We start from the raw sequence: 8,500 nt of genomic DNA, 5'->3' as shown, positions 1-8,500 counted from the left end.
AATTTAATATTGTGAAATATTATTTCATTTAAAATTTAAAATGCAATATTACTGTGATACAAAGCTAAATTTTCAGCATCATTACTCCAGTCTTCAGTGTCACATGATCCATCAGAAATCATTCTAATATTTCCTTTTATTTTCCTACTTTTTTTCAGGATTCTTTGATCAATGAAAGGTAAAAAAAAAAGCATTTATTTAAAATAGAAAGATTTTCTAACAATATACACTACTGTTCAAAAGTTTGGAATCAGTAAATTTTCATTCTTTCTTTTTTTTAAAGAAATTAATACTTTTATTCACCAAGGATGTGTTAAATTAATTAAAAAGTAATAGCATAGACTTACATTGTTAGAAAAGATTTATATTTTATATAAATGCTGTTCTTTTTAACTTATTATTCATCAAAGAGTCCTGGAAAAAAAAAAAAATCACAGGTTCCAAAAAATGTTTCCAACATTGATAATTCTAATAATAATTACGCATATTATTATGATTTCTGAAAGATCATGTGACACTAAAGACTGGAGTAATGGCTGACGAAAATGTAGCTTTGCATCACAGGAATAAATTACTTTAGTATATATAAAGTAAAAACTATAATTTTATATTATTACAACATTTTGCAATATTACAGTTTTTTCTGTATTTTGATCAAATAAATGCAGCCTTGATGTGCATAAAAAAAACAAGTCTATATTATATATTTATTTATTTAATATCAATATGTATTGACTGGTTATAAGATGGATATACATGTAAATTACATATGTATTTATATTGGCTAGATATATGTTAATATATGAAATTGTTTTAATTTTTAATAAATTAATGGACATATATAAACATTTAATATGTGTCCCTGCATGGACCACAAAAACAGCATAAATATCACTTTAAATTCTCTATTTTTCTTTTATGCCAAAATCATTAGGATATTAAGTAAAGATCATGTTCCATGAAGATATTTTGTAAATTTCCTACCATAAATATATCAAAACTTAATTTTTGATTAGTAATATGCATTGCTAAGAACATCATTTGGACAACTTTAAAGGTGATTTATTTAGATTTTTTTGCACCCTCAGATTCCAGATTTTCAAATAGTTGTGTCTTGGACAAATAGTGTCCTATCCTAACAAACCAGACATTAATGGAAAATATTTAGGTGATTTATAAATCTTTATAGTTTATAAATTTAAAAAATGTACTCTTATGACTAGTTTTGTGGTCCAGGGTTTTATATGTCACATATATCAACAAAAACACATATAAACATGATATAAACAAAAATTTTTTTTAGGTTCAATACATTTTTCCATTACAAAAAACACTTTTCATATGTCACGGTCAGACACATAGTCCCTTTGTCTCTCCAAGATGCATAAAGGAACATACGAAAGAGAGAAATTACATAATATGAAAAATTAAAAGTGCAATTTAAAGTGTGTAAAAACAGTGTATTCAGATTGCTGCGACTAAAAGCTGAAATTTAGATCAAATTTTAATGCCTGCCAAAAAAACAAAAAACAAAGGGTTGACATATTTTTTCCTGCAGTTTTATAGCCCCTAACAATTATCTCACTGTGCACATTTTATTTCTGCTAAGACATTTTAGAAGAAACATCCGAGACAAACCTGCTCCAGTGCCTTGAGCTATAAAACAGCAATATCAGAGCAATAAAATTTTCTTCAGGGCCAAGCAAAAAGATATTCAGTGAATAGTTCATGAAGGGATCTCGTTGCTCATTTTCATTCAGAACGAGCTCACAAATGAAGTTCTCTTCCTGCAGTGCCCTTCAAGCCAATAAAAATGACAACTGGAACTCATAGAGAGAGACTCGAGAAACTGGAGAGGATGTGAGTGTATCTATTACATCTCACACTCACACACACGTTTCTATACTCCCTGAAGAAGTATCTTGTTGTAGTCAGTGTGTTATTGCTGTAGAAATCTGTTTATCTTGCACTTCATAAAGACCAATCAAAGCAGCACGAGTGACAGCCAAACGTAGTAATTCAACTCCAGCGTCTTCATATGAATTATGAATGATCCATTTATCCACCTCTGAAGATGTTATTGTGATTTAATGCTTTACGCACAACACTTACGTTTAAACTGTTTGGAACTGGTCGCTTTTACCAGATGCAGTGCAATTACAATCTAGTTTTAAGTCGTTTATCTGTTCACACAGAAAGCAAAACGCTACGCAAAGCAATAAATCATATTAGAATGGTGTTGTAATATACAGCTAGTATACAGCGTTTTGGTCAAACCACAAAGTCACATGACAGTTACGACTCAAAACAACTTTATGGCAAAACTGACTACCTTTGAGCAAAAATAGCATGTTTTAAATCACTATTATTTTTAATACTATTATAGTATGTAATAATACTTTTACATTTTTATATATTTTCTACTTTTTATTGCAATTTTAGTTGAAGTTTTAGCAAATTTGCAATTTTGTTTATTTTTTCTGTTTAGACTTTACTAATTAGATTTTACTAGTTCAGTTTTACTAATTTTAGTATTTAAACTTTATTACATTTTTATAAATTTTTATAACTTCTATTATTTTTTGCAAAGCAACATTTCTTATTTTCATATTTTAGTAATTTGTGATTTTGCCATTTTTATTTTTTTCTATTTAGATTTATTTATATCAGTTTTCATTTGAGTAATTTTAATACTTAATCTTGTTATATTTCTGTTAACTGCCAAGGCAACATTTCCTATTTTCATATTTCATCTAATATTTCAGTTTTCATTAATTCATGTTATTAATTCTGCTATATTATTTAGTTTTTTTATTTTATGTTTTAGCATTATATTTAAATTTTAATTAATTAATTAATTAATTTTATGTGAATTTGTAGATGTTTTTTATTTCTATTTAGATTAAATTATTAATTTCAGTTTTCATTTTACAATTCTTAGTACTTAATCATTAACTTATTATATTTCAGTTTTTGCAAAGGCAATATTTCTCATTTTAAAATATATATTTAAAAAAAGAGAAAACAATCACTAATTACTTTGGGGAAATCATATTATAAATATTATTGTATCTAATTATACTTTATTTTTATATTTCTAATTTTTTATTGTAATTTTATGTGATTTTGTCATTATTATTATTTTAATTATTTCTATTTAGATTGAATTATTAATTTCAGTTGTCATTCAAATGTTATTTTTAATGTCATTTCAACTTATTATATTTCAGTTTTTACAAAGGCAACATTTCTCCTATCAAAATATATAGAAAAAAAGATATGTGTCAGTATTCAGTAAAAAATATTTTAGTAATTTATTGTGATTTTGCTATTTTTATTCTTTTTCTATTTTGATTTTTTTTTTTTTTTTTCAGTTTTTATTTAAGTAATTTCAACAGTTCATCTTATTATATTTCTGCCAAGGCAAAATTTCCTATTTTCAATTTGCATCTAATATTTCAGTTTTTTATCAAAATTTGACTTAAAAGTTTATCAATTCTGTTATAAATGTTTCCATTTAAAATAAATAAATAAACAAACAAACATAAAAAGATTTTTCTGACTAAAAAATAATGTGTTAAACGTACAGTCCTCTAGTCTTAAAGAATATTTTTATTCAGATTTATTTTTGTTTTCATATTATGTTTTAGCATTTCAACCTCAACATATATTTCATTATATTTCAGTTATTAACATTATATTTAAGTGTAAGTATTGTATTAGTATGTTTAAGTAATACGTATTTCGATTAAATATGTTACGTTTCAGTTTTCATTTTAATTAAGTTTTAGTACATTTGTTATGTGATTTCAATTTGTATTAATTTCTTTTGAATTTTTTTTTTACTTGTATTTAATGCATTTATTTCAGTTGCTATTTTAGTCATTTTTGTACTTCAACTTCAATTCAATACTTTTCATTTAATTGCATAAGTCAATATTACTAATTTTTGTTTGATAGAACTGTAATTGATATATACACATTTGATTTTCTTTTTTTTATTTTAGTTTTATTTCAATAAACAAACATTTTTAACCATCTTAGTTTTAAAAACAGTTCAGTTCACATGAACGCACTGCTATTTTGCAGATCCTCACTGTAGTAAGTGTGTGTGTGTGTGTGTGTGTGTGTGTGTGTGGAGTCAGAATAAGGATATTGAATTTCCTCCCTCATTATGAAATCATGTCAGCTTAAATCAAGCAGCAAGACCACAATTACTGCAGGAACACATGCTACATCAGATCAAACACATTTCATCTGACAAGCACTTTCGAAAGTCCATCTAATCTTATTCCAGAGCATAAAACCTGGCTCGTGGATCAGCCGTCTCAGTTTTAGGTCTGCCATCAGCGATGTGTGGAGGTGTGCGGTCAGATCTCTGACAGAAGGACGGCTAATTGGACGCGTGTCTCAAACCGACTTATTCTGTCGGTCTTATACAATTAGAGACAGAAGCTGTGAAAAAACGGTTTATAGTTGTATGAGGTAATTAGCAATCATAAAACAAAAACAAGACGGAAAGAGCAAGAAAACGAAAGCGAGAAGGAGAGCGCATGGGAGCCTGTTGCAAAACTTGCCGGAGGCAGAGATTCGCAGGTGCGTGTTTGATGTCTCAGATTTCTGCGAACATGTGGGTGGGTGGCAGACAGGTCTAATTTGTAAGCTCTCTCTTGCCAAACAATAATCCTTGTCCAGGTTTGACACTCAGTCCCTTGAAGTTCTCTCCCCTGCAGTCATACACATCTATTAAAACAGCCTGGTTTGCGAAAGAGCGGGAAAGCACGACTCTTGCATTATGAAGGTGGGCAGAAGGCAGAGGGTAATTAGCCTCTGAACTGAAGAATAAGAACAGATTTATCACAAAAACATCAAAGGGAGACACAGTCGAGTCCGCCGCTTAGACGTGAGAACCGACTGCGGCTTGCAAAACAGGCAAACTCTCAAATCTCAAAAAAGTTAGAGAAAATATTGAACAAAGAGTTCAGGAGAATCATTTGGACAGCGCAGATCGAGGGATATGAAAAAATACTAATTTTCAAAATCAACTAGTTGAGTTGGACATTACATGGGACTCGAGACGTGCTTTCAAAGGCTGAAGTGTTTTTCACTTCATTTGGTCTTAAAAATTCAACACTTGTGGGGAGACGCTGAAAAAAACTGCACAAGAACCAACAAGTCCAAAAATGTCTAAAACATATGGCTACAGCAGTGGGGATTTAAAGGGGTCCTATTATGCTCTTTTACAATGTCTTTATTTTGTTTTTTGGGTGCACTAAAACTTGCTCTCATGCTTGGTGGTTCGAAAAACACATAATTTTTCAGATAATTTACATTATTACAATGGCTTTCTCCCCAGGCTGGCAGAAATGGCTCGATTAGTTACGGGTTCCACCTTCCGAAAAACCAAATGTCTTGTGATTGGTTAGCAGTCCCTCTGCTTTTCTATTGGCGAACAGCTTAGACGACGTTCAGTCCTGCGCCCAAAGCAGCAAACTGGATTAAAGTGATTCTTACGTTTTAAATATGGATATTTTTCTTACAAAAACACATCGGGTTGCTAAAGGAGGCTTTTACTGACCCCCCCGGAGCCATGTGAGACACTTTTTTATTATGGATCCACTTATTTTGGACTGATGGAGAGAAACACTTGCCTATGCCGTTCAGTCTATGGCGTTGTAAAGCTTGAGAGTCCCAGGATTATTTTTAATATAACTCCGATTGCATTTGTCTGAAAGCAGGAAGTCATATACACCTAGGATGCATGGAGGGTGAGTAAATAAAATGCTACAGTAGTAGAAAAACAGAAAAAAATCACTAATCACTTTGGGGAAAACATATGTTTATTTGCAAAAACAGATAACTTTGTTTTTTAGAATTTAGAAAAATCATGTTTTTTTATCATGTTATCATGTTTTTATTGTTAGCTGTATTTTTTATCCGTTTTTGCAAATAAACACTTTATATAACTGTATATAATACAGATTTTTGAAATTTGTATTATTTTTGTATTAATTATTAATATATATATATATATAGTTTTTTTGTTCTTTTTTTTTTTAAGAGGAAAATTACTAATTGCTTTGGGGAAAACAAATTTTTGCATTTTTTCTGACAGAAATGGCAATTGCCATTTATAATGTTTTTTTTTTTTTAAAAAGCTTCCAGGTTTTCTATGCTGTTTATAGGCTGCATAATTTGGCACAATTTTTATTGTAATTTTGTGATTTTGTGATTTTTACTATTTTTTATTTCTAATTAGATTTAGTTATTAATTTGAAACAAATTTGAATACTTAAACATTAACTTTTTTTATATTTTAGTTTTTGCAAAGGTAACATTTCTCATGTTAAAATATATTTTTTAAAAACAATACATTTATGGAAAAACGATACATTTTTCTGAACAGCAATTAACATTTAAAAAATTATTTAAAAAAAATCATATGTTGTTATGTTTGTTTGTAGAGCTCCACAATTTCAGTAGTATTATATATACTATCATAGTATCTAATGATATTTCGAAATATCTTTTTTTTTTAAAAATTTTTTATTGTAACTTTATTTGATTTTTAAATTTTTATTTCTTTCTATTTAGATGTAATACATTTATATTTTAAAAACACACAATGGTTATTTTTATTTTCTATGGTAATTTTGTGATTTTTAATATTTTTTCATTTTAGTTTTCCTTTTACAAATTTTAGTACTTAAACTTCAACCTATTATATTTCAATATTTGCTAATGCAACAGTTTTTATTTGTTTTTATAGTTTTTCAAATTACCTATGGATAAAAGCATTATGTCATTATGCAAATTTAAATATAATATGTTAATAAAAGCATCAAAATATATTAAAAAAAAAGAAAAAAATCATTAATTGATTTGAGGAAAATACATAATTGCACTTTTTGTGATAAAAACTGCCATCAAAAAAAGTGATTTTAAAAAAATAGCTCCAAGTTTGCTATGATTCTTTGTATGGCTGCACAAAAATCAATAATGTTGTGATTATATTTTTTGTATAATTTTTTTAAGCACTTCTTGTTACAAGCATAGGAAGACAGTTTGAGTTTTATGTCAATGAATCATGGCACACTAAATAACTTGTCAGTTGTTGTGTCATATCCCATCAATCCCTCCTCTTGCGATAAAGACTATGCTTTCTTGCTAACATGGTAAATCACCCTCTTAAAATCATCTTAACTTCTGTGGTTCATTATGCAATGCTAAAGTATCACCTGTTTTTACCAAACCAGCATGTAGATGGCTCATTATTGAGCTGAACAGAAGTGAACTGCTGCAGGAGCTGTCAGGTCCAAATGTGCTGAATAAAAGCCCAAACGGTTTCCAATGGAGGAGCCAGTATGAGAAGCACAAAACCTGCCGTAGCAAAAAGTACCTGACTACTGCCTTTTTAAAAAATTACATCTACCACCAGCTTTCCATGAAAAGTATCACTACGGTAATTGCATTAAGAAAAAAATCTACAAAGAGCCTCATTAACTTTGCCCAGGAATGAATTAAAATGCATAACTGAAATTGCACATTGATATAAAAGCACAGATTAATGTGGACTGCACTGAAATATGAAATGCTAATGATTGAAGAAAAGCAAATGATTTGAGAAACTGCAAAAACACCTCATTTTAGAGCTATGGTTATTTTTGGATGATTTTTTTATTTATTTAAGGTTTAAGGCAACATTTCTTATAAAATATATACATATTTTAAAAAAAGAAAAAAGAAAAATCAAAAGGAAAACATATCATTGCATTTTTTCTGCTATATATTTTTTTATATCTATTTAGATTTAATTATTAATTTAAGTTTTCCTTTTACAAATTTTAGTACTTAAACATTAACTTACTATATTTCAGTTTGGGCAAAAGCAACATTACTCATAATATAACATAATATAATTATATATAATATAAAATAATATAATATAATATAATATAATAATAATAAATAAATATATGTGTGTGTATATATATATATATATATATATATATATATATATATGTGTGTGTGTGTGTGTGTGTGTTTTTCTTTTAAAGAGAAAAAACACTAATTGCTTTGGTTTTTGGCAAAAGCAACATTTCTCATAATATAATATTTTGCTTTAAAAGGAAAAAAAATAATAAATTGTATATATATATATATATATATGTATATGTATATATATATATTTTTTTTTTTTTTTCAGTTTTGGCAAAAGCAACATTCTCATAATATAATATTTCTCTTTAAAAGAAAGAAAAAATATATATATGTATATATTAATTTGTTTAATTGAAAAACACTAATTGCTTTGGGGAAAACAAATAAGTGCATTTTTTCTGGTAATTAATCATTTAAAAAAAATCAAGACAAAAAAAACCTTCCAGGCTGTTTGTAGGGCTGAACAATTTGCCATAATTTTTATTTTTTTTAATTTTTATTGTAATTTTGTGATTTTTATTCTTTTTTATTTTTTATTTAAATTTAATTATTAATTTCA

Source organism: Garra rufa, chromosome 10, assembly GCF_049309525.1.
Source record: "Garra rufa chromosome 10, GarRuf1.0, whole genome shotgun sequence".
Classification (NCBI taxonomy): domain Eukaryota; kingdom Metazoa; phylum Chordata; class Actinopteri; order Cypriniformes; family Cyprinidae; genus Garra; species Garra rufa.
Note: the sequence above shows the minus strand (reverse complement) of the source record.